The sequence below is a fragment of the Leuciscus leuciscus genome, assembly GCF_965113295.1.
Source record: "Leuciscus leuciscus genome assembly, chromosome: 25".
Lineage (NCBI taxonomy): Eukaryota > Metazoa > Chordata > Actinopteri > Cypriniformes > Leuciscidae > Leuciscus > Leuciscus leuciscus.
Window position 1 is genome coordinate 25,120,224 of NC_138724.1, and position 27,104 is coordinate 25,147,327.

Sequence of the window (27,104 nt, forward strand, 5' to 3'; positions counted from 1 at the left end):
AAAAGAGTAAAAAAAAAAAAAAAAAGATATTTGATGATTGTCTATATGATTTATGCAACATAAATCAACATAACATTAATTTATAAATATAGTTATAATAATTGCTCACTAATATATATTGTTATATTAATTTATACCACTAAAATACATTTGTAGAAAATAACAAATACAATTTCCGTTCATGATACCTGATGCATTACACAATGTAAAAGATGTAACATTATTCTAAAGTGTTACCATAAATATATCTAAAAGTTAGCAATCCATTATGATCATAGCCTACTCAATTACCTCAAGTTTGTTCTGAAAACTGCTTTTTCCCCCCTTTTCTGTGCAAAACATTGCTAACATATCATAAAGATTTAAAAAAAAATTTTGCACAATCTTGGATTTCCATAATCTCTCCATACACTCTTGGTAAAAAAAGTTCAATGGGGTTCTATATAAAGCCCTAGGGTTCTTGGCTCAATTTTAAAGAGCCCTTTATTGGCAAAAAATGTTCTATAAAAGCATAAATGTATGAAATAATTGCATAATACTCTAGTTTAACAGGTTATTACAAATTTTAGCAAAAGTATATTTTAATTCATAAAATTTTGTCTTAAAGTGCCCCATTAGGCTATTTTAAATGCTCATAATTTAGTTCGGTTGGTCTCCTACAACAGGGTTCCAAGGTAAAAAAAAAACACATAAATTTTCTCATAATATACATCCTTTCTTACTCTTCTTTCTTACTCTTCTTTCTTACTTGTCTGAAACGGTTCGGTCTCACTAAACCCCTCCTTTCTGAGAGCCTACTCTGCTCTGATTGGTCAGATGGCCCCAGTCTCTTGTGATTGGTCAGTGTGTGTTGGAAACCATTACAAATCTGAATTTAAGCTCCAGATCTTACCCAAACACAGTGATATGAACTGTAAAGCTGGGACCGAGATGGGTCTTGCGCATGTTTGCATGGGGCCATTATGGAACCCATGGACAATCCTATAGGGCCCACATATTTCAGCCCAGTTCATACCCATTTGGGCCTCACATACAAATGTTGGCTGGGAACTATGCCATTGGTTTTATCGTATTAATTCAAGCTCAAGTCCTCATGCTTTTGAAGTGCATCAAAGTTGATTTGCTTTTGCAGCTCAGAAAACAGCGTCTTCTTGACATGTCGACAACAACATGAACCAAACTCTTCCAGGCCTCAGCTACAACTACAGTGTTTGAGCGTCAAAGTAGACATTATTCACGGACAGCCAATGCAGACCAGACTGGAATTATGCAAATTTGTTACAAATCTATGTAGGTGTGTGCAGGAAGTAATTTATTACTTTAGGTATTAAAACTAAATCCTTAAAATGACCCCTTGATGGGAACCCCTAAAATGTTCTATATATGAAGCGCCTGACAGAATCCTTATGGGCCATTCACACAGAAAGCATTTTTGCTATGAAAAAACGATCGAGATGATGCAAAAGATGCGAGATGTGAGCGTAACGGTCAAACATGTCCGTCTAGCACTTGTTTACATAGAAAACAATGGAAAAGTAATGCAGTGGAATAAAAAAACATGTTCTGTGTGAACCAGCCCTTAAAGGGATACTTTACCTCTGGAAAGATGAATGTGTATTTAAAATAGGTCATTTATGTATAAGAAATGTGAAATCATTTTTGAATTTGGAGCTTTCTAGACTGAGAAAAGCCAGAAAATGTATTTTTGGCTTATGTGGATGAAAGACAACAACTCCCATAATGCACTTGCTTCGCTGCCCTAGGAGGCCACTCCCAAGCCACGCCTACCGGTAAGAGAGCGCAGTTTAAAACAACAAGGCTAGGCTACTAGTGAGTCTCCGTGATGAGTCTGCACGGGATTTAGAGATCACCCAAAATGTCCGGGATTCGGCTTTTGCGTTCTACAGTCGCCATTCATCATGTTTACTGTGGCGAGCAGGACGAGGCTGAGGGGCGCGGGAGAACGGCGTGAGGCCGGTGAAGTGATTACTGAGACGCACAGGTCTCCTATCTCTCATGGAGGAGCGGGAATTTTCTTAGCAATGTTAAAACGCACATCAGCCGATCACTTGTTTAGCGTTCATGTAAACACTACATTCAGATTCACCAATCGAAATGAATTCAGTTAGATTGAAACAAAAGGTGTGCATGTAAACAATGAATGGCGACTGCAGAAAGCAAAAGCCGAATCCCGGACATTTTGGATGATCTCGACGGCCGGACATGTCCGGGAAAAAGAGGATGGTAACCCCTACTACTCAGCTTTCTCCACAGAACAAGAGCCTGTTAGCTTAGCTTCCAAAGAAAGACGGCTGATACTATGTGTACATTCTGTGAGTGAGATCCCACCCTCTATGGGCGGGTTGAGAACATGCGGGACAGCTCCTCCTAGTCTCTGGCCAAAAAATCCTCCGATGATGCAAAATGACGATTTTTGCGTCATCGGAGGATTTTTTCCAGACAAAAAATACATAAATCTCTCATCTCAGGGGGATATGAGGGTAGAAAGCACGGTAATTCGAAAATACTACAGGTTTTCTACTAAAACAAAGCTTAATGCTAAATCCTGAAGTATCCCTTTAAGGTTCAGTATAGAACAATTTCTTCCAAAAGTGTATAACATGAAAAGATCAGAAAAACTGAAATCCCACAGTGTTCCCCAGGCTTAAGGTTTTTCTTCTGTCATCCCCGTTGGGCTTCAGATATCCCATAATGTGCTACAGCTGTTCGGTGAAGCAGCCTGTAATGACATGAGGTGGCCGCTCTCGTTTCTGGTGTTAATGACGCACATTCTGCTGTTTACACGGTTCTGGCCCATTACCTCAAGAGATTTCTCAGATCGCCTTTATTATTGTGCAGAAAAGCAACAATGACCTTTGGTTTTTTTTCTTCTTCAGGAGAAGCCACCGCCAAAGGTTTATGTGACCAAATAAACAGGGGAACCTCAATGTAATTATTACAATAACCTTCAGTCAGACTCATAATGAAGTGTGACTAATTAGCTCTCAGACAGAGTTTGAACTGGTGTCTGTATTTGACACGCTGACTCCGTCGAGCATCACAACCACTGCGCTACGGATTATTCTTATAGAAAATCACTGAGGAACAACTGGGCAAATTACAACTGAATAAATAAAAAGGGCTGTTTTCCACACTTTTGTTTTAAATTAAGTCAACAGATCATGTTAAATTTCTTATACCAAACAACGTCAACATTTTTCCACCCACTCTTTGACCAAAGTCCCTTTCATGCAAGACATCTCACTCGGCGGCCAACTTTGAAACAGCAGATATTTCACTCATGCAAGTACAGCTCCTCTCTTTGAATAGGGAAACATACAAAGCTGTTGACCAAGCTTACGATTCAATTTCATATCTGAAGTCACTAATGAAATCTGACAACAACTGTCTCATAAGTTTTGTTTCTAAATGCTCAAATCAAGACAAAAAATTACATTTTTCAGGCTGGACCAGGCAATACGTGCCTCAGAACACAGTCTGTTTCTATTGCTTCTTAAAGGCAAGGATGCAAGGACTTCGCCAATTGGAGATTGTCTCTTTTATTTAGAAGGCGGGACTTATTCCGCCATATTGCGAGTTGCACTTTCTCCAACTCATAGTAATATATGTGCACCGTCTTTGTATATCTAATGTCTTTGCTATGATCCATGAAGTTAAACTGTCTGCTACTGTACCTTTAAGAAATGTAAATGAAATCCGATACAATCTCAGCTTATCATTGTACAGCGTTCATCAGAACGGGCAAAATCCCTGAAAACTGATGTCTTTTGCACTGTAACAAAAGATTTTTCAAAGTTGTAAATAAAACATAGATAATTGGAGTATGTTTTACAAGAAAGTACTATTACAGTCTTTCTACTTGAAAATGTCATGCTATTTGCTGTTTCTTTGTAATTATTTGTGAAATCTTCAATCAATTTCTGCGTGAAAACTGTTTCAAAGTAAATCCTAGACCTAGACCCTCACTGGAATCTCATTGGATGTTGCAACCGTGATGTCATTAACACACTGAACATTTTTTTTTTGGTGTACAAAAACTACAGTATTTATAGTGTATTCGTCAGCAAAAACAGTCAGAAGTGGCCTAAAGGAAACAGAAGGGTTGTGTCAGTACATCTAATGTTTAAATGCTTTTAAATAAAACACGTGTGATTATTTCACGCTCATTTAGCTTTTGTATATTTAAGCAGATTTTGCTCTCGGGATGTGTAATGTGTGAGGTCATACTGAGGTTGTTAAGGATTATGTCACAGACGGTTTATGGGGCTTTTTGCCCTTTTAGGTTACTATTAATATTCGAAAGGTCATTTTTTTAAAATATTAATTTATGAAATTACTGTCGTGAACAGATGTCGGGGATTTTAACCTGCGACGAGTTACTCTATTTAATTAACATTGAGTTGGAAAATTGCTCTTGAACCGTGAGCTCAGCGCTGATTAATGGAGGGTGATTTTTTCCAGATGGAAGGTTTAGTTGAGACATATATCAGACTTAGAGGTGATTTCTAATGTAACCCTGAATAGTTCATACTCAGCAGATACTCCCACTGTAATGTTAGTACAGCGGAGTGCAGTTTGAGGCAAGTTAATAGAGCGTTACAGGAGGCTGGTAAAGCTCATTGCTCCTGGATGACGCCCAGTGCTCCTCCAAGGCAAATCAATGCTGAACCAAATACAAAACAGAAACGGTCATAAAATAAATATTGATAATACTAAGCTCCGTTTGAAATATAATTGTCTTTAAGGTACATATAAAATATGATTATATTTGCAAGCAACATTTCCCTCATCTGATTGATTGCCGTTGCAATGTATTCTGGGATTGCCTTATTTAACAGCTAACTGATGTGAGTTTTGCAACATACTCTATGATGGTGATAACAATCTAGAGAGCATGAAACTTTTATGTATATTACACAATTTTATGTGTTTTACTTTTATTTTTGAATTTTACTTAAAAACCATGTGATAATGTTATTTATTTAATTAAATTAAAATGAGTAATTTTATTACTTTAGTTATTATTAGTTTAATATAATTAAATAAATTATGTTTAGTTAATTCATTTTTATAAAAATGTTAGTTACATTTGTAGTAATTTTGCCATTATAAATGTATATATATATATATATAATGGCAAAATTACTACAAATGTAACTAAAATTGTATATATATATATATATATATATATATATATATATAAAATTCAGTTAAAGTTTAAAGTACCGAAAACATTTTATTTATTTATTATTGTTTTAGTTTTGGTTTTAGTTAACTATAATAAGTGAAAACACAAAAACACAAAGTTCCAATGTCTACCGAGATATAAAAGTATGTTTTTTGTTTATAATCAAATCCTGTCCAATCATGCAATAAAAATAAAAAATAAAAAATTTAAATAATATATATCCAAAATTCTTAAAATTGCATCTAAGATCCACTTGGTAAAAAATTCTGAGCAGGGCATGACAGTTCAAGATGCCAATAATCTCAAAATGTATAAAAATCAATCAACATGGCCGATATATCAGTGTACCGCAAGCATTACTTGTGCAAAGTCCATGCAACTCAATCACGGCATTTCATAAAACAGGATAACAGCCTTTGTGTCGGGAATGAGCCTGTATTGTCTAAAAACCCCATCTAGATAGGCAGCACACCAGGATTTGGTACAGCGTCTGTCTTTGCTCAGGCTGTTAATAAGCAGAATTCAATCACCTCTTTCTGATTGCAAGGCGCTGGAGGTGAGACAGGGAGACGTGTGACAGCATTTCTTACTCGTACCAGAATCTCCACAACCATTTCATTACCAAAGCACTTCAAAAGCAATCAGCTCTGACGGCAGAGATTTCAAAGGTGCATTCACCCAAGGATGCGCTCGCTTTTGTAGAGATTCATGCAAAACGCCATCAAAACACCAGCTGAAAAACAAAAGGAGAGCTCAAAAACCCTGGTCACTGATTTTCTCAATACGGCTTATAAAACAACATTAAAATAAACATTTTACTTCCGTAAAGACTTTATGAATGAATCAGGCAATTCAATGGGAATGTAGGTTGATTTTATCCATTGGGAATCCATTGGATCATGAAAATTTGTGTCCGAACTTGGTGACGTGAAGCTAAAAGTAAAGTCATTTCAGAGGAAAGCAATTTTTAAATCAAACATTATGAAGACAAAATATGTATTTAAGAAAAAAAATAGGGTCAATTTTTATTTCATGTTGAATTACACTATTCCCGTTGCTTTGATAATCAGCCACTCATTTATTTGTTTACTCATTTGTTTCTTTCAGTCATTAAATGACTGATTACGTTGAATTTGTCTGTCTCTTTCTATCTTGCATTAGATTGAAATCCCATATTAATTCTGACAGAGAAAATGGAGCGGGGAAATTTTAATGACAAGATGTGTTTACAGATTGTCTTGTTTATATGATTTCATGAGTGCATTAGTATTAATATTGTGCATTACTAGTGAAATGTAATTGTGAGTTAACGCAAGGCAATTACAACGAATCAAATTACTTTAGTTTCAGAAAGTCAGTCGTTCAGGTAGTGTATGTGAGTGTTTGCGTCACAATGCTAAAAATAATTTTCCAAATGGGTAGTTTTGTCTTGTTTTCTAATAGAGCTGCACAAATAATGATAAATGATTGAAATCTCAACCACCCACACAATCTTATTCCTAAATGACAACGGGATTCGCCTGTGATTAAACCTTTGACAAAAATCACACTGGAACATTCATATGCCGCTGACACAGAGAGAAAAGTTGTCATGTAACAGCTTCACAAACTGTCTTTTCAACCACACACAGTGTAATTATTTCTGTGTTACAAGAATTCAAATTATCACAGAAGTACTGGATTAAAAGTGTATAGTTCGGATATAAACACTGATATCTATGGTAGCGTTCGAAATAAAGCAAATCACCTTTTGAAAGTAACTTGGCGCTTGTATTGATTACATCGTTAAACCAGTAGGTGGCGACAAGTGACCATTGAAAAAATGTATGTCATTGAATCATTCATTCAAGAGATTCGTTCAAAAACGTTGATTCATCCAGTAATGAAATAAGTGAAGTGAGTCATTGAATCATTCATTCAAACTGATTAAAAAAGAAATAATTCATTCTAGGGGTGTCCCCGACTATGGATTTTCATAGTCGAATCAGAATCGTCAAGTCTTGCCTATAGTCGACTAATAGTCGAATCATGTGTATGGGGGCGGGGCTTTAACAATTCAAAGCCGCGATATACAGAAAATCACACAAAGATATAGTTTATATATTTATAAAAACATTTTGGATCAATAAAACTAAGAAATAACATAAATAACTCCGGAAAGGCCACGCTACAGACAGGATTTACATTTCACATGCAAATCAAATTAAATCGGCTAAATTACCTGTGCAAGCAGGCTCTAGGCTACAGCACAACATCGATGCACCGAAAAAATAAACAATTAATTTACTGAATTAAATTAGAACAGAATATACCTTTCTTATAAATAAAAATACAAAACGAAATAAATCAGAATCAAGTCACAAGATGAGCAAATGTGTGCAAAATGCCTAAAGTGCAGGGGAACATATATTCAAAACACAAGCCACAAATAGTTAGATTAGATAACCCTGACAGATCAATAAATTAAATTAAAATAAATAAATTATTAAAATAACGATAGTAGCCAGAATTTTCTACTTTGTCTTTTTAACTGCAGAAAAACAACAATAAATGCTAAACTGGAGTGGCAGTCTTTTTAGCTAAAAATGTTCACAGCATCCAAAAATCAAATTAGAACCGGTTGAAAAGCTTTGAAATCAATTGTACCCTACCTGATCGAGAGAACAAATCCAGTCTTTCACTCTGTCTGTATCCGTTGGAGTCTTTTCAAATTGTGTGCGCGGATAAAATAGCCTACATTCTAAAACACTTAACGTGAAAAACGTGTAACGACTTAATCTCCTAAAATAGTTCAATTAAAATATGAAAACGCTTTACTATAGGAGGAACGCATTGCGTTCATATTCTGGGTTCATCTGCTTATCTGCACATAGTATGGTGTCTTAATAAAGTGTGTAAGTTACTGTGTACATACATTAAGCCACGTTAAAGTGCGTTTTAAAAGCTTTTTTCACGTTAAAGAGGCTACATGCGATTTTCTGAAATTTAAACTCGCGACTGACACCTGTGGCCAAAAAACGGAACTGCTCTTCCTTTCTGCTCGCTCTCGTACGTGCACACTTCACAAGTCATCCGCTGCAAAGAAGTCAACATTATGTTTACAGAGGTAAGAACAGTCAAATACATATATTGTTTGAGAAACTAAGTTTGTTTGCTGACTAGCGGTGGTGGCAGAGTGATCTGAAACGTTTAACATGAACGCGCTTGACGTCACATCCGCAGACAGCGCGGGAAAAATCCGACCCGACAGAAAATAGAAAAAATAGGATACAGGCTTATAGGTGCACCCACTGTGAGCGGACAAGGTGTCAGTATGCTCATCAGGAGATGTTTGAGTCATAAATGGTAAAATAAAAAGGCTATTGTTACGTTTATTTTGGGGAAAAAGTTGCATATAGCCTCTTTAAGCATTTTAGAATGTCCCGTGGAAAACGTACTCGGTTACTAACGTAACCTCGGTTCTCTCTAGAAGAGGGAACGAGTACTGCGTAAGATATCTTACGCTAGGGGAAAATCCTTTTCCGCGAGATATTGAAGCCAAAAATTATCCTTAATTTTGTAATAATGCAAAACGCGTTGCAGCAGCAATGCAGACATAGGCGAGACAGCTCGCGCGCCTATTGGCTGCTCTGCGGCAACTGCAGCAGCCTATCGAGCGAGGCCTGGCGTGACGTCAGACCCAATCAGGGCACTTCGCGCCCGCTGCGTCACGTCCCGCCGAAATGGGCGTGGTCTAGGCCTATAAATATCGCTCGCAGGCAGCTATTATCTGGTTTTTCATCATCGAAGCAACCAGAGCGTGTGCATGCACGGCAAGATACGCAGTACTCGTTCCCTCTTCTAGAGAGAACCGAGGTTACGTTAGTAACCGAGTACGTTCTCTTACGAGAGGTCTCTCGTACTGCGTAAGATATCTTACGCTAGGGGACCCAGTGTAAAACGCCGCGCATGCTGAGATCTGACACCAAAGACCCAAGGGCGAAAGCCCGGGGTACATATAGTGCACAATCACTCAGTGAACTCACAGAGAGTCCGGGAAGAAGGAGGGGTGCAGCCTCACTTTTCCACATAAAGTAGCGTCGAAGGGACGCAAATTTCATCATACAGACAGGGCGGGGTACGGCCTGAACTGATGGGAAAAAATGTGGGTCTTACACAGTTTGCCCAGCTTTAAACTGTCGAAAAATGAGCTGTGCTCAGTAAACGCAGCATTCTGAGCTGAACGCATCAGGTCAGATAATACTGGTAGTTTAGACCGACAGCAGCCTGGCCTGCAGGGCGGGAACCTCTAGGTTATAAAACCTTATAAATGTAGACGGGGAGGCCCAGCCTGCCGCCATACAAATATCTTGCAAGGCAATCCCACTTGACCAGGCCCACGAAGAGGCCATGCCTCTCGTGGAATGCGCTCTGACACCCAAAGGGCACTGCATGCCCTTGGAGGCGTATGCCAGCGCTATAGCATCAACTATCCATCTGGATAGGCTCTGTTTCGACGCGGTTAGTCCCTTAGAACGTCCGCTAAACGAAACAAAGAGCTGTTCCGTCTGTCTGAAAACAGACGAGCGAGACACATAAGCTCGTAATGCCCTGACTGGGCAAAGGAGGCTCGCGTCTCTTTCCTCATCAGGGACCGGTAGGGCTGACAGAGAGATAATCTGCGCCCTAAACGGTGTGTTGAGGGATTTTGGAACATAACCGTGCTTAGGTTTGAGTATAACTTTTGAGTCATTGGGCCCAAACTCCATGCACGCCGCGCTCACAGAGAGCGCGTGCAGATCCCCTATGCGCTTCACTGAAGCGAGAGCCAGCAAAAACACCGTTTTGAAAGACAGGTGTTTCAAATCGATTGACTGTAAAGGCTCAAATGGCGCACCTTTCATGGCTTCCAGAACCGTAGAAAGGTCCCATACGGGGACTGAGGGAGGTCTGGGAGGATTCAGTCTCTTAGCTCCTCTAAGGAAGCGGATGACTAAATCGTTCCTTCCTATTGACTGACCAAGCGTTGTTTCTGAGAACGCTGCTATAGCCGCCACATAAACTTTGAGCGTGGAGGGGGCCCTGCCCCCATCCAACAGCTCTTGTAGGAAGGAAAGCACCTCCGTCACATCACAGTTTGTGGGTGACACACCACGGGCTGTGCACCAGCCCGAAAACACTGACCATTTCGAAGAATAGAGTCGTCTTGTAGACGGAGCTCTAGCCTGCGTGATCGTGTTTAATACTCCTTTAGGGAGTCCAACATGTACCCGTTGATGGCCCAGACATGAAGGGACCATAGTTCCGGGTGAGGATGCCAGATCGAGCCGCGGGCCTGTGAGAGGAGATCTCTCCTCACTGGTACTGGCCACGGGGCAGTACTTGCTAACTGCATCACGGCTGGGAACCAAGGTTGGTTTTTCCAGAACGGTGCTACCAGCAGTACTGAGCATCCTTCTTCCCTGATCCGTTCTATCACCTGAGGCAGGAGAGAGACGGGGGGAAAAGCATAGAGCGGGCGGCGGGGCCACACATGGGCCAGCGCGCTCCTGCTCTTGGAGAAAAATTCTTGACAGTGAGCGTTTTCTTGAGACGCAAACAGGTCCACTTCCGCTCTGCCGAATTTCTTCCACAGCAGTTGGACTGTCTGTGGGTGTAGAGACCATTCGCCTGCCGGAACATTGTTCCTGGACAGTCTGTCTGGTCCTATATTCATGATCCCTGGCACGTGCGCTGCTCTGAGCGAGCGCAGGTTGCACTGAGCCCATACCAGGAGGCGTTCTGCCAGCCTGTACAGTTTCTCGGATCTGATGCCGCCCTGGCGATTTATGTAGGACACCATAGACATGTTGTCCGAACGGACCAAGACGTGGTGACCTTTTATTTGGGGACAAAAACGCGTCAGTGCGTTGTCTACTGCCAGCATTTCGAGGCAGTTTATGTGCAGGAGCTTCTCCCGTTCTGACCACTGGCCGAAGAACGGTCTGCCCTTGAGCAGCGCTCCCCATCCCGAGGTGGACGCGTCCGTGGACACCACTTTCACCCTCGAGGAAGTCCCCAGGCTTACACCTGATTGGTACCAGTCGTTCGCTTTCCAGGGTTTCAGAGCTGTAACGCATTTCTGATTGACCCTGAGGCGAAGCAAACCGGGTGCCCACGCTTCGCGTGGGACTCGCGCTTTCAGCCAAAACTGCAGCGGGCGCATGCGGAGCAGACCCAGCTGGAGCACTGACGATGCTGAGGCCATGAGACCTAGCATCTTCTGAAATCTCTTGAGCGGGACAGACGCGCCGCAGCGAAAAGAGTTCGCTGTGCGTCGAATGTCTACCGCGCGCTGTTGTGATAGTCGCGCTATCATGGATAGTGAGTCCAGTTCTGTGCCCAGGAAAGATATTTTCTGACTGGGTGACAGGGAGCTCTTCGCCCAATTGACACTCAGACCCAAATCCTCGAGGTGATCGAGTAAAATGGTCGTGTGTTCTATGAGCACTGCGCGAGATTGCGCTAGAATCAGCCAATCGTCCAAATAGTTCAGCACTCGCATGCCTCTCATTCTGAGGGGTGCGAGCGCCGCATCCATGCACTTCGTAAATGTACGGGGTGCTAGGGACAAACCGAACGGCAGGACTGTGTACTGATATGCCTGGCCCTCGAAGGCGAATCTCAAATATCGCCTGTGACGTGACGCTATCTGTATTTGAAAACACGCGTCTTTCAGATCTATTGACACAAACCAATCTCCTTGGCGAATCTGCACAAGGATTTGCCTGGTCGTGAGCATCCTGAACTGTCGCTTCACAAGCACTTTGTTCAGTTGCCTTAGATCTAGTATGGGTCTGAGACCCCCGTCTTTTTTCGGTACCAGGAAGTATCTGCTGTATAGCCCTCCCTCGCTCTGATCTTGAGAGAGAGGTTCTATGGCCCCTTTGCTCAATAGTTTCGTCACCTCGGCTCGAAGTAGATGTGCTACTTCTGTTTTTACCGTGGTCTCGACGCGCGCCACATAGCGGCGAGGGCGTCGGCGAAACTGCAGCGAATAGCCTCTTTCTATAATGTTCAGCACCCACTTCGAAACCCCGGGTAGCTTAGCCCATGCGTCTGCATGGATAGCTAGGGGTCGAATACGAAGCGCGCTCCGCTCGCTCAGCGATGGAGAAGCTTCGGTGTGCTGTAACACAAGCGTGTCGCTCGTGACATTTGAGGCATGGGGCGCGCTGATGACAGCGGGCAGATTGCCCGCGCTCGACTCCTCTGCGGTGGTTAACCGCGAGGGGGAGGGCTGGGCGGTTCCCGTGGGAACTGTCATGTCTATGTGTGGATGTGGGCGCGGGACAGCGGGCACATTTATCACACCGAAAGCATCGTTCGCTTGCGTGAAGCGAGTGCACGTTGGTTTCGTTTTTACAGAAACCGTGAGACATGCATAACGTGGTGTTAGTGGGCACATTCACCATGTTTGAAGCGCAATCGGTCTGAGCCGATTCATGTGCGCGAGCCCTGTGTGACGGGCTGTGCTTGTGTGTAGAGATGGGCACTGGGCAGTGGGCATTCTTCTTACACATAAAGCACCATCGGCCGTGGCCGGGACACCAGAAAAAATTCACACTATGGGATTTATCTGGGTAGCCGTAAAAACGGCGTTTGTGTGCAGGCAAGCGGGTGACAGAACCGACTTGTTTACTGCAGGATACACTGGAACAGTCACATTTACTGGAACTGAACGAGCGAGAAGTTGCCATAGAAACAGAGAGCGTCAACATGCTGGCGTTTATTGCAGGCCTGCGTGCATTACAACAGGCTTGTTCACTGCAATATTGACATTTCCAGTCGCCTGAATTCTAGAGGGGAATGGGAAATGTATAGGAAAAAGGAGGTTGGTCCGTCCGCAGCGGGACCAGAAAAAACTCCCTTTTTTCCTTACGCCAGTGACGCACGGAACACCATAGAAACGGTGTTTGGGTGCAGGCGAGCGGGTTGTACAACGCGCTCGTTGGCTGCAAAATACACATCTGCAGTCGCCTTTTCAGGGAACTGACAGAGCGAGCATTGACGGCATAATTTTATCTGCCGGTAGACCCGGGGATCGAACGCGGGTCTCTCGCGTGCAAAAACCTGAGAGTCTGCCACTGGGCCACAGGGGGAGACACATTGTAACTCAGTTAGCGCGAGTATTATAAGAGAGCGTCAACGTGCTGGCGTTTGTTTGCAGGCATGCGTGTATTACAACAGGCTTGCTCACTGCAATACAGACATTACCAGTCGCCCGAACTTCAGAGGGGAATGAGAAATGTACGAGAAAGAGGAGGTCGGTCCATCCGCGGGGGGACCAGAAAACGCTCTTTTCTCCTTTCGCCAGTGACGCACGGAAACCATAGAAACGGTGTTTGGGTGCAGGCGAGCGGGTTGTGCAACGCGCTCGTTGGCTGCAAAATGCACGTCTGCAGTCGCTTTTCAGGGAACTGACAGAGCGAAGCATTGGCGGCATAATTTTAACTGCCGCTAGACCGGGATTCGAACTCCGGTCTCTCGTGAGAAAAAACCAATGATTCCGCCACTGAGCCACAGGGGGGGAACGCAAAGGTTTTCGGATGCACGAGCATATAAGAGCGTCACATGCTTTCTTCGGCGTATGCTTGCAGGCGCGCTTGTATTAAAACAGGCTCGCCTGCTGCAATATTGATATTTCCAGTCGCATGATCAGGGAACTGGGAATATGTATGAGAAATTGAAGGTCAGTCCATCCTCAGAGGGACTAAAAAACACATCTTTCTCCTTTCGCCGGTGAGTGACGCATGAATGGGGCGCAGAAGGCAGGGTAGCTTTCTTATAACGTAAAGAAAAACTAACCCCGACCGTCCGCTTCCAGCCTCCCTTGTGAGCGGCGCAGTTTGCGCGGCTTGAACAGAGGGAGAGAGAAAGCTAGCCCCGTGACCGCCCGCTCCTGACATCCTCTGTGAGCGGCGCGGTGTGCGCGGCTCGAACAGAGGGAGAACAGGTATCGTCCCCCAAGCAGGCAAGGCAAGCGGGCGAACCGGCAAGCTTTGCGGGTTGGGGGGGGGGGGGGGGGGGGGGGGCGGAGGAGCAGTCTCGGAGAAGGATGCCAGGTGAGTCCTCAGAGTCACCATAGGCAGTACCTAACTCGCAGTGAGGGCAGTCGCCGTCAGCGAGTGCGAGAGCTGCGTGATCAGGAAAAGGGGCGTCTTGAAAAAGACGCCCAGCTCTTTTAGTGCAATGGGAGTGTGTGTCGCGGCGGCGAGCACACACACATACATAAACACAGTAGCAGAGAAAGGATATAATGCCGGAAAGCGCAGCAGGAAGGCAAGGAAGGCGGCGCGGCCAGCGACTTCAGTGACTCGTCCCGCTGAAGGTGCTCTCTCTCGACGGCGCGGCTTCTAATCCAGCTCCAGCGATGCGTGTGCTTCGCTTGAAGGATGAAAAATCAGATAATAGCTGCCTGCGAGCGATATTTATAGGCCTAGACCACGCCCATTTCGGCGGGACGTGACGCAGCGGGCGCGAAGTGCCCTGATTGGGTCTGACGTCACGCCAGGCCTCGCTCGATAGGCTGCTGCAGTTGCCGCAGAGCAGCCAATAGGCGCGCGAGCTGTCTCGCCTATGTCTGCATTGCTGCTGCAACGCGTTTTGCATTATTACAAAATTAAGGATAATTTTTGGCTTCAATATCTCGCGGAAAAGGATTTTCCCCTAGCGTAAGATATCTTACGCAGTACGAGAGACCTCTCGTAAGAGAACCAACTTGTTAACGTTGGCCGGCAGAATTGCGATCATGGTTTTCCTGATGCTAAATCCAGCCTTGGAGAATATCCTTTCTGATGGTGTACATCCACACTTTAGATTTTCTTATCCCAGACATTGTTAAAGATTTAAATCCTTGCCGCCAAGACGCTCCTCTGTCGATCATGGATTGAAAGTGAAACTTAAATCTGTCACGGGGTGTTTGGATTTATTCACGCACGTTAAAAAATATTTATTAAAAGCTTCTTTCTTTGCACATTTTTATATACAGCATTATCATAATAGGCTGAATGTTAACGTATTGACAGAAAACTGGTAGTTCTATGTGAAATCAGACATTGAGCGCCCTCATATAGCCAAAGTGGCATGATCCTCGTTTCATAACGCCTCTGCGAAGATTCGACCGTGAGATCGGTAGTCGAATCAGGCTCCTCCTATCGAAGCATCGAATCTTCGACTATTCGGGGTCACCCCTAATTCATTCAAATTAATGAATTTTTTTACATAGACAGCAGCAATTAACGTTTTGTCAGAACCACTAGTAAATTACAGATTATTTTGTTTAGTTTAGTTACGGCCTATCAGTCTTGTTCCAGTCTTTCCGGACTCTTTGAGCCCCTTTCGGTGATCATCAAGACAACGCTGCATCAAGAGAGGTGTCGACTTTCGGAACCTTCGCAAAAAAAAAAAAACTTGTTGTTCTTTAAAGCAACACTAAGGAACTTTTCCTCTTCGGTCCCCCTACAGGTTGGAAGCAGAATTGTCCATTACCGCTGTAGTAAATAATTTCGCCGCCCGCAGCCTACTGTCACACACACACACACACACACGCTCGCTGTTTATCCAGCAACGGCTTTGGAATGAACGATAGAGTACGTTATGTGTAAGGTTGAGTATGTTGCATGATTTCATGAAAGTATGATGTATTACGACATCAGAAACGAAGAAAAACGAAATAATGACTATTGCAACGCTTGACGTAAAGCAAGTCACATTTGTAGTTTTCTTATGTCTCATTCGAACTACAGAAACGCGACCCAGTTTGGCAAACTTGCATAGTGTGGTTATAGCAGATATAGGGCTGTAAAGCGAATCCAGAAGTGCCTTTCACCCTGTTATGACTTGATGAACCACTGATACGATTTTGGAAACATTTTTTTAAGGTAAAAAATTTTCCTTAGTGTTGCTTTAAGTGTAGACTCTTGCCTTCCACGCAATATCGTACATTTGAGATCTTTCACTACTGTATGTAACATTGATAAGGAAAGCTGCCTGTCGGATCATATGTCTGTTATGTTTAATATAATAGTTCCATATCTACCTCCAAACGACCAGAAGGATGTGCATTATTGATAGTTCATTGATATTGATAGTTCCCTCAACTGTAAAGGAGTTTTCTAATGCCTACACAGAGTCTTTAACGAGGTTTGTTTTGGAAGATCCATCGCATAGCCTCAACACTGAGGAAATTACTTATGTTGCTTAATGAGACATGTACAAATATTCTAGACTCACTTGCACCACTAAAATCAAAGGTTTCTAAACGTAGCTCTCGTCCATGGTTGAACCACCAAACCCGTGCTCTCAGGCAGGAGTGCCGTAATGCAGAACGTAAATGGAAAAAAGATAGGCTACATGTCTCCTTGGAGATTTTCAAGAACCGCCTGTCTACCTTTCAGTGCGCTGTCAAAGCAGCTAAGATGTAATACCTCTCAGATTTTATAACTAAAAAATCACATAATCCAAAAGTACTGTTTTATACTTTTGATAAAGTGGTTAGCCTTAAGCCTTCTTCACATCCAGATGCTTCCCCCGAGTTATGTATAAAATTTCTAGATTTTTTCAGGAATAAGATTGAGGTTCTATATTCTTGTATTCCTAGTGCCTATCATGCTTCTAATTCTTCCAATCCTGCCCCTAATAATGTCCAGCTAACACATTTTAATCCAATTGATCTGAACAAATTGATAGAGTTAATTTCAAAACTGAAAACGACTACATCACCGACGGATATTAAGCCAACACGTTTTTTTTAGAGAGGTGTTAGGTGTGATTGGCCCATCTGTTTTGACTATCATGAATAGTTAATTGAGCACTGGCGTTATTCCTTCCTGCTTTAAGCACACAGTGATTAGGCCATTTCTGAAGACGCCAAGTCTTGATCCGTCTGATTTTAATCATTTTCGACCCATCTCCACAATACCTTTTCTGTCTTAAGTGTTGGAGAAGATTGTCTTTCTTCAACTCTCTGCATTCTTAACTGACCATAATCTTCATGATAAATTTCAGTCTGGGTTTAGGGCCCGCCATAGCGCCGAAACCGCCCTCCTTAAAGTGACAAATGACCTTTTGCTCACTTTGGATTCGGGTAACTCCGCTATTTTAATTCTGCTTGATCTAACCGCCGCCTTTGATACAATCCATCACAGTATTCTTTCAGATCGTGTACAGCATGAAGTTGGGTTAGCGGCATGGTCTTGTGCTGGTTCTATTCCTATCTTTCCAATAGGTTTGTTTCAGTTAAAATCGCTAATCATTCATCACCTTCAGTTCCTCTATCATGCGGGCTCCCACAAGTGTCCATATTGAGTCCTATTTTATTTTCCCTGTATATGTTACCTTTTATACCTTATATGTTAGGCTCTGTTTTCAGGAAATATGAGATCACATACCACTGTTATGCTGACGACACTCAAATGCATGTCCCACTACATCCACTTGATAAGTCCTGTTCCAACCTTGTTAAGTGTCTTGATGATGTAAAATGCTGGATGGCTAAGAATTTTCTCCACTTAAATGAGAGCAAAACTGATGTTATCTTTGGCCCTCTTAGCTCTTCGCCACTCATCTCTTGCTACTTGGGGCCACTCTCCAGAAATGTTTACCCATGCGCAAAAAATCTGGGTATATTTTTAGACTCTGAGTGGAATTTTGCAAAACAAGTTAGTGCTTTTCTACTGCTTAAGATTAATAGCTAAAATGAAACCTACAGTATGCTCTCATTTAGAGATTCAGAGACGATCATCATGCTTTTATATCATCCAGACTGGACTATTGTAATGTGGTGTATTTAGGACTCTCTCAGTCATTGGTGAATCGAATCCAGCTGGTTCAAAATGATGCTAGACTATTGACCGGTATGAGAAAGAGGGACAGAATCACCCCCCGATTCTAACATCCCTTCAATGGCTACCTATCAGATTTCGGATCGACCTCAAGGCCCTATTAATAATTATTTTATTTTTTAAATGGTCTGGTGCCCTCCTATCTGTCAGATCTTGTTATTCCGCACCAGCCAGTAAAGAATCTGAGATCGGCAGATAAATTATTGCTCCAGGTACCACGGCCCCGACTCAAGTGGAAAGGCGATCGCGCCTTTTCGATAGCCGGTCCTAGGTTATGGAATAACTAGCCGATTGCAATCCGCTCTATCCCCGCTTTGCCCTCTTTTAAAACGGCTTTGAAGAAGCACTTTTATAGCTTGCCGTTTGACTCTGACCCAGGAGAGAACTAAATATTAATTTTATGTTGTTCTGTTTTGTATTCTCTGTGTTTGGTTTTATCAATGGCTTTGTACAGCACTTTGGGCTGCACCTGATAGTCCACTTTAGACACTATACTAACTATAAGGAACTTTGCAACTTCATGTCAACTAACTGTCATTAGAGTATTAGTAGACTGTCTGTTTAATATCTGCTAACACTTTATATTGTTGCTCCCCCAACAGACATTCTACAGACTATAAGTAACTTGGCAACTACAAGTCAACTTATTCTCCTAACCCGAACCCTAACACCTAACCATAACCTTACAGTCTACTACAGCCTACTAATACTCTAATGAGAGTTAGATGACATGTAGTTGCAAAGTTACTTATAGTTAGTAGAACGTTTAAAGTGGACTATAGTGTGTTCCACAGACATAATTATAATAATATTTTTGTTTTATTTAATCATTTCCTTCAATATTTTATGCAATTATGCTTTTTAAATAAATGTCTTATTTTAAGGACGTTTCACTAGAAAGCACAATGAAAAATGCTTTTTTTAGTGCATCATTTAATGACTCATGCTTGTTGAACTCTATAAAACCCCTTCCTGACTACACACAATGTCCTCTGTCTCCTTTAAAAGCTTTTATTGTGACTGCTGTCATTGTCCTCTCCGACATGAATAACAGCAGTCCTCTGTTCGCACGCCTCTGGATCAGAGCATCGGCCGTTCATTCACACACCGTTCTCACCCCAATTTAGCTGCAAATTAAATGTCAGAGTCTGGCACGGAATTCTGATCAGGAAACGCTCAAGATGAGAGCAATTTGTCTTTGATAAAAGGCGGCGAGCAGACTTTTCCGTTTTCATTAAACGCGTTAAAAAGAACAGATGTACGAGAGATGGATTCTATCTGTCAGGGGTTTGACGGTTATCAACCCAAAGCAACACCATCCAGAACAATCAGATCTGATCTGAGGAGAGCACAGAACATTGAACATGACACAGATGGATCTGGGAATATAAGGTCACGCTCTCTCTCCGTCTTTCTCTTTCTCTTTTTCGTATGTGATAATCCATCCTGATCTTTACGTTGGGTTGGGGGCAGAGCTGAGAGTGATGGCCCGGAACTTGACGTACGTCAAACATCACTGGCACATTTCACTTCCTGTGTGTACCTGAAAACACACCTTCGCCGTTACAGATGTTTGATTGATCCCTGTGTAAACCAGTGTGCTACAGGCAGAAGGTCACGCGTAAGCCATTGTTGGCTGGGAATGTGCTTTAACCATCTTCAACAATGAGTTCCTGTAAAAATCCACTTCAAGTTCCCCCGGGAAGTCGCTTTTCTTTGCCAAAAGAGAGATTAGTCTTCCACTATGAAGCTGCCAGAGGCTGCAAGGCATGCTTTCTGTGGAGAGCTGATGTCCACCTGGAGCTTCTTCCGTTCATCAAGAGCAAGGCCTCCTGAATGAACAGATCCTCAGGGTACATCAAAACCTCATCCATCTTTACTGAAAGTGCATGAAACTGACAATGAGAACATGTGAGAGCAGAACCATTCATTTTCATAGCTACAAAATTCATCTACACGACACATGATGCTTTGGACCCCAAAAAAGGGAAATGGGATTCACAAAAAAAGGGAAATGGGATTGCACCAAGACTGCAAAACCAACCGCTTATCTCATCCCCGATTTGAAAAGATTAATATGCGTTATTGAGAGAGATGTGCTGTATGGTGGCTATGGGCCTGCAAACAGAAAAGGCTGAAACCAAAGAAACAGGCAAAAATAGTCAGGAGAAATTATGCAAATCACAAAATTGCCAATGAGTCCATTTTGCATGCAAGAATTCCCTGACTATTGGGAAATTTCGCTCCACCACTATAATCCAAGTACTTGATACGGCACTTTAAAATTCTGAACGCGCGCTCCACTGCACATGCGACTCGATATATGCCTGTCTTCAACATCATTACTGGTGCCATGACAAGAACCACAATGCTTTAAATAATTAAAACAATTGAAATTATTTAATAAATATAAACATAAAAAATGTAAATAATGAAAAAATTATATAAACTAAAATAAAATTAGACGTCAAATTACAAAATATAAAAATGTTACTTACTTTTTTTATTAAATTAAAAGTAAAACTGTATTAAATATTTAAAAAGTAAATAAAATAAAAGGTAAACAAAATTATTCAAATATAAGTTAATTTGAAAAATAAATTAAATCATTAAAATAGAAATTAAACAAAACAAAACCAAATTATGAAAAAACTAAACTATAAAAAATAAATGTAATTAAAAATGTATATACTGTAAATTTAAAATATTATAAAAATGTAAATGATTAAAAGCTGCATGATGAAAAAATATAACATTGAAAATGAATTAGAGCCTTGTTAAATGCAATGTGGGAAGTTAGTGAATAAGATTTTACTTCAATTTATGAGTGAATCAGTATTCAATGGGAATGTAGGTTGGGGCTTGATTTTATCCATTGGGAATTGATTGGATCATGAAAAGTAACAAGGAAGAGGTCAGAACATGGTCATGTGAGTCAAAAAGTAAAGTAATTTAGGAGAAAAGCAATTTTTTAATCAAAGATTATGAAGACAAAATATGTTTTTTTGACCCTAAGGGTAACCATTTCCATTGCTTTGATAATCAGCCACTCATTTATTTGTTAATCCATTTATTTCTCTGGTCATGAAATGACTGATTATGTTGAAATTGTCTCTCTCTTTCTCTCTTACATTAGACTGAAATCCCATTTTAATTCAGACAGAGAAAATGGAAGAAAATAATACTCAGACTCATATGAGGATGATGCATACAGCACCTGATGTGGTAAATGAAAACAAAAATAGCCAAATGAATCAATGTACAGATGTCCTAAAAGTGCATAATGAGCTTTTAATGAGTTTAGCTCCATTAGCACCAGCTAGCAGAGCTTCCCCCAAAGTCATCAAACTCCCAGCACCATGAGCTCACAACAAAAGCAAGAACTGAGAAGCTAGAGGATCTGTGTGTGTCTCGATCCGTCTCAGAGAAGTGAGACCTGTCTTACCTCCAGACTCAGTCACTAATACAGTCTCTGAGAACTCTGGGAATCCGGACGTATCGTGATTTCACTCAACTAACTCTGACCGCGAGGTAATATTTCATAAATGAATTAACTTCACAGTGGCAGATGTGATTAGATAGAGTATCTGAGAGAACAGAAGGTAGGGAACGCTCCTGCACTGCAAAAAAATCCTAAAATCAAGATACATTTACTTGAGATGCTGAATGACATGAGATATTAAGTCTCATTTCCTGAAAAATTAAGTGACATTTAGCTTTAAACAAGAAATATCTGCCAGTGGAATATGAAAAATAAACATGTTGAACAAGTTTTAATTTGTCTTATCCCACTATGAGATTCTTAACTCATTTTAATTTTAGAATAGAAGTAATTTGTTTTGTTTTTTTAAGAAATAGAAGTAATTTGCTTCTCAAATAAATGTATCTTGATTTAAAAATGTTTAGATATGCAAAACAAGACAAAAAATACTGGGGAAGAACATCATTTTTTTTGTGATCATGTGACATCGGCCACAATAATCGGGCATTGTTCAGTCGGAAGAAGATATTCCCCATGACGTGCCGAGAGCTATCGGTCACTATATACACATTTGAAACACTATACGCGATGAAATCGCCATGTTTTATTCTTAACCATTCTTAAGAAGCATATTAATAACTTACAGCTATTGATCGAGGTATGAGTCATTAACATTAAAAGCTCCATGCAGGCAACCTAAAATATCCGAGAAGCGTTTCTGTCACGTGTGAATGCTTCCCAAATTCCCTCTGGACGTTTTTTTTATTTATTTTTTTAGCTTTTTAACTGGAGGGGAGAGAAGTGGAAACTGCTATTCTACCCATGACGCCTAATCACATTTCTCTCTTATTAGTTTCCGAGCGCACAGAGTGAAATTAAGGTTTGAAGTGGCCAAATCTAATAAATATTGATGCTCATTACAGAGCCTTCTCTACCTGTCTCACTCTCTCTCTCTCTCTCTGTCGCCCGTTCGCTTTTCTAGATGTGTCAGCTGTACCCAGAATGCCTCTCAGCCCCTCCCTTCCCGCTCTTTAAATGATCCGCCTGGCAGAGAAACTGGCTGGTATCTGAACGTACGAACCAAATAAAGCATTACTCCGGACTAAATATAGACGTCGCACACTTTGATATCTGAAATATTAACGGATATCTCTTGCAAACACCGCTCCAAACCATTTATTTGATGCCGAACCAGTTGCAAAGAGCTCAAACTGAGAAGAGCTTTACTAACAAAAACCTCAGTTGGGACCTGAACATCTCTCTCGGTCACTGAGAGTAATAAAACCCCTCTTACCGGATGCTTAACGGCAGTGGGATGTGCCCGTGTTAGTCTGTGTGTCCGTATCCACAGGAGCGGGATTATATCCAGAATGCTGATGCGGTCCGGACTCCTCACAAAACACAACCTTGATGAAGAGCTTGCAGACGCATCCGTGATCCAACACGCATGAACACACAAGCACGCTCCGACCACACCGACACACACTCGAGCAGAGGGCGTACCTACAGTCAGCCAACGGAGAGGTGGAGTGAGAGACGGAGAGAGGGAGAGAGAAGGGAGAGCGTTAGGACGGCACAAGGTGGAGGGAGGAAGCGGAGTGTGGGAAACCGAGAGAGAGAGAGAGAGAGAGACAAAGATGCACCAATCACGTTTGTTCTCTTCATTGCCATCACAGTAGCTGTTTTCTGATGGAACAAACTGTCCCATGGGAGAGAAAAATTACAAATCAGATGTCTGGAATTTCTCAGTGATTTCTCATATTTGGTTGTAATGAAATAGATGATTAGAGTACGTTTTCTGAGAAAATACAATTTCAGTTTTTCAAAATTTCTTGTATAATTCAATGTGTTGTTTGCTTTCTCTTTGTGATTATTTGTGAAATGTACTAGCAAATGTTTAAGTGAAAATTGTTTCAAATTAAATCCTACACCATTTTTTTTTTTTAAGTGTAGACGGGGGGGGGGAAAGAGATTGAATCTGGATCAGTCTGGATTTCTTTATCAGTATTTTTCATCTTGTTTCCCAATAAAAACATCCTTAAAACAAGATCAATGTGTTTTGTCAGTACATTTGTTAGATTTATGCTTAAAAGAACAAAAACATCATATACTAATGGGGTAAGAAAAATCAAGTTATTTTGAGGTCTTTTTTTTTTTTTTTTTTTTTTTATTAATGAAAAAAGCATCATAAAAAATCATCAAAGTAAAAAAAACATGAAATAGTCGAATTGTGGAAATATTTTTGGGAGAAAAATGTGTTAATTTCAAAGAATATATCTGTTTTTTGTTTGTTTCTTGTGTAAAGCATAAACAAAAAAGGGCAAAAACTTTAAATTAATTTGAATACATTAAATACATTTTTAACTTAAGTCAAAATACACTACTGTTCAAAAGTTTGGGGTCAATATGGCCAAAAATATTATATTACATATCAGTCGATATTGATAATTATCACAATAAATAAAAAATCTTTATTTCTTTCAAGTTTAAAGGCAATTTTTTGCTCCTAAGTAAAAGTTGTAGAAACCAGACCGTTAATAGTGGTTTTAAACCACTCTTTATTGTCAGAACATGACTAACACTTCACATTTTTTGAACACTTCTTCAAAGTGTCGTGGTCACATGATCGAGATCGATCAGCGAATAAATGTATCTGCTCTCATAAGCTCGTAAATGGTCTGTGGCGCGGTTTAAATGAGTAGCGCTGTTTCGTTCATAAACATTATATCGAAAACTCTTGTTATCGTTTAATCGAGGAAAATTATATCGCGATAATTATCGGTATCGTTTTATCGTCCAGCTCTAGGGTCGGTAAGATTTTTTTGTGTGTTTTTGAAACCACTTATGCTTATCAAGGCTGCATTTATTTGATCAAAAATCAAGTAAAAACTGTAATATTGTGGAATTTTATTACAATTTAAAATAACTGTTTGTATTTTAATATCATTTATTTCTGTGATGCAAAGCTTCAATACTCCAGTCTTCGGTGTCACATGATCCTCCAGAAATCACTCTAATACGATAATTTGCTGCTCCAGAAACATTTATTATTATTATCAATGTTGAAAACAGTTGTTCTGCTTAATATTCTTGTGGAAACAGCGATTATACAGATTTACAGATGAAATGTCTTTCATTATAAATGTCTTTACTGTCACTTTTGATTAATTTAATGCGTACTTGCTGAATAAAAGTATTCATTTCTTTTTTTTTTCAAGTAAATTTATATTGTTTTACGGTTAATTATTTTTACTGTAAAACAAGACAAATAATGATTACACAGTGATTTGACAAGCGCTATCTTACTCTCACCCGTCTTTGTGTTTGTCTCTCAATCATTGCTCTATGTACGTATATGACAGTGATGGATCCTCTATGTTCCTGTGCAATATGTTAGCCGAGGACTCATAGACAGAGAATGAGGGGACAATGTCTATGATGCTGTGGAGTAGAAAGACCAGAGAACAGGGAAAGAAAGAGAGATAGAGATTGGATTCTGGAGAGGAAGAGGATACTGTAGAACAGAAAGCTCAGGATCAAAGCCCAGGATCAGTGTGACTTTAGAAAGTTTCTGCACAGGAGATAAAAGCCTCCAGGAGAATCTTCAGATATCCTCATTCTGCACAGGCAACAAAGGTTCTTGTTTGTTTGCTCAGATTCTTTGTGTTGGGCTGAAACTGATCACGGATTGAACCGGATTGACCTTTTATGTAAATTGACCCTTCGCTAAGCCGCACTTTAAAAACATCACTGACCAATCAGCAACAACTGTTTTCTCACACAAGCTTCTGATATTTTCTAACGCAAGTCTGTGGAGGATCCGTGTGTTTGAGCATGATTATGTTTAACACAATTGTTCAATTTTTTCTTTTATAATCAGATAAGAGAATAAATGTGCTGCAATGTCCTAATTAATTCCAGCTATTTTTTTTTAAACCAATTTATAAGCACATTTTACAAAATCTGTTACACTATCGTTGAAAAGTTTGGGGTCAGTAAGATTTTTTTTGAAAGAAAGAAAGAAAGAAATTAATACTTTTATTTAGCAAGGGCGCATTAAAAGTACAAAAAGTGACAGTAAAGACATTTATAATGTCACAAAATAGTTTTATTTTAAATAAATGCCGTTCTTTCTATTCGTCAAAGAATCCTGAAAATATTTATCATGGTTTCCATAAAAATATTAAGCTAAACAACTGATTTCTGGAGGATCATGTGACACTGAAGACTGGAGTAATGATGCTGAAAATTCAGCTTTTCATCACAGTAATAAATTCCATTTTAAAAGATATTCAAATAGAAAACAGTTCATTGAAATCATTAAAATATTTCTGGTTTTACTGTATTTTTGATCAGGTAAATGCAGTCTTGGCAAGCAAAAGAGACTTATTTGAAAAACATAAATACATAAAAAATTTACTTGCCTTATTTTGTATTCGAGTGCTTATATTGTTTGATATGAAAATAAATAGCATTTTTTCATTTTCCAAACTAAAACTGCAATGCAAAGTGAAAAAATTCCAGCCAATCGAAACATGATGTTATACATCTGTAGTGAGCGATTTTGGACCAATGAGATTTTGGCATGGGCGGAGCTATGTAGAGTGACTGGGAAAATATATAAAACAACCAACAAAAATGTAATCTTAGAACAAAAAGCTTTACCTTTTGGAAATTTCCTTGGCATCTGGTCTTCGGATTGGTCCAAACATTCAGATACAATGTTCAGATCCTGTCAAATACATGACGGGAAACAGGACGTCTTGACTGGCAGGTGGAGGAAAAGTTTCTAGAGAAGCAAGAGGGAGAGAATGACTAGAGGAGTGTAACAGAGAGAGGGAGAGAATTGCTCCCAGCAAATCGTATAAAGCCATGAATAATTTACCACCTCCTCCAGCAAACCCTGATCTTTTTGTCCGTTGACTCAGGAGACCGAGGCTTTATTGGAATGAAGGCTTTCTGTGTCCTAATTTAGCATTTGCTGGCGTATCCCAGAGTGAGAGAGACGCTGCAGTGTTGCCTGACCTCAGAGAGTCCCGTGAAACGCGGCTCCCGGGAGGAACCTGGCCGGCTGTGAAACCTGTGTGTGCCTGTTTGGAACAAGTGGGATAATTGATGTGAACTGAGCGCTGGAATGCTTTAACCCGTCTGAAGATGGCTGGTACAGAGTGATATCATTTTCTTAGAACCCCTGATGGTCCCGCGATGGCTAAATAACTCACTTCAGCGGACAGCAGATGGGGGACTCGCTGAGAGCTCAAGTGGGAATTGGAGTTCAGTTAACGTGAACGGTCCTTCCTCATTTTCCAGCATCCCACCATCAATCTTTGCCATTTCATTCCAATACCGTTCCGCAAAATGTCTAGTAATAAGATTAAAAAGGAATGCTGCTTTGTCCATTCTGTTTATGATGGATAAATGTCTTGACAGGCATGCTTGCTTTCATTTTTTTTGGGGCAGTGTTGATATATATAGGAAGGAAAATGGCAAAAGAAGGAAAATGGGATTGGAAATAAAACTGTGGGGTGGATGGAATTGAACTGTGATTGTC

General features: G+C 40.8%; 1 protein-coding gene across 1 annotated transcript in view; it reads right to left on the bottom strand.

The window, feature by feature from the left end:
- lingo1a (leucine rich repeat and Ig domain containing 1a) overlaps window positions 1-27,104 on the bottom strand; it is a 90,867-nt gene that overhangs the window by 62,235 nt on the left and 1,528 nt on the right. Inside the window, exons 2-4 of the mRNA XM_082160094.1 lie at window positions 26,439-26,643; window positions 26,219-26,368; window positions 22,848-23,056 (exon numbers count right to left, since the gene is read on the bottom strand). The gene's annotated coding sequence lies outside the window, so the exon portion shown is untranslated. The remainder of the gene's footprint in view (window positions 1-22,847; window positions 23,057-26,218; window positions 26,369-26,438; window positions 26,644-27,104) is intronic.